General features: G+C 53.0%; 1 pseudogene; it reads left to right on the top strand.

Annotated features, from left to right (window-relative positions):
* Positions 1–264: 264 nt before the first annotated feature.
* Positions 265–383, top strand: LOC126263961 (5S ribosomal RNA; annotated as a pseudogene).
* The last annotated feature ends 612 nt before the right edge of the window (positions 384–995 follow it).

The raw sequence follows: 995 nt of genomic DNA, 5'->3' as shown, positions 1-995 counted from the left end.
AGACAACGGGCAGGTCATGGGCCCCACCTGCAGCTCCCAAAGAGCATCTCAGTAAAAGCGCTGAAACGCTCCTTGGAAAGTGCCTCGGAGCTGCCGTGGCGTCGTGTGACGTCACTCACGCTAGAATCCACGCACTCGTGCAGACGTGACGTGCGCTGACACGACGCCGCCGATTTAATCGGAAACGTTTACTACCGGATCCGGATTAATTCTTCGCGCTGATACAGTATCAAAAGTCCAAATTAAGGTCGCCAACCTCGCTTTCCCAACGGCCTTGCCGCAGTCGTAACACCCGTTCCCGCCAGAACACGGAAGTTAAGTGCTGTCGGGCTAGGGTAGCACTTGGATGGGTGACCGTTCGGGTATTCCGAGCAGTGTTTGGTAAGCGGGGTGCACTCAGCCCTTATGATACCAATTGAGGAGCTACTTGACTGAGAAGTAGCGGCTCCTGTCACCACAACTGACGTACGGCCGGCAGATCGGTGTACTGAGCATATGCCCCACCATATCCGCATCCAGTGAAGCCTGTCGGCTCAGCATGACGAAGCGGTCGGTCGGTACCGTTGGACCATCCGACGCCTGTTCGGACGGAGAACCACGCCTTGATCCACGAGACAGGGTTAAACCTCTCAGTACTCCAACGTCAATAATCAACAGCAATTTAGGCCGCGCAGTCTAAGGCGCCATGTCACGGATTGCGCGACCCCTCCCGCCGGAGGTTCGAGTCCTCCCTTGGGCATGGGTGTGTGTGTTGTTTTTAGCATAACTTCGTTTAAGCAGTGTGTAAGTCTAGCGACCGATGACCTCAGTAGTTTGGTCCCTTAAGAATTCACACTCATTTGAACACACACATACAACAGCACTTTAACTATGCAGTTACTTTCAGTAATATTTCAAGATCCGACCACTCGGCTGGAACATGTATACCGCTTACAGTTCCTATACCTCCAGCTCCTACCAATTGCCACCGATTACCTCCAAGTAATTAAACAGGC

Source organism: Schistocerca nitens, chromosome 6, assembly GCF_023898315.1.
Source record: "Schistocerca nitens isolate TAMUIC-IGC-003100 chromosome 6, iqSchNite1.1, whole genome shotgun sequence".
Lineage (NCBI taxonomy): Eukaryota > Metazoa > Arthropoda > Insecta > Orthoptera > Acrididae > Schistocerca > Schistocerca nitens.
The sequence above is the reverse complement of the archived record's forward strand: the minus strand, read 5'-3'. Positions and strand labels throughout refer to the sequence as shown.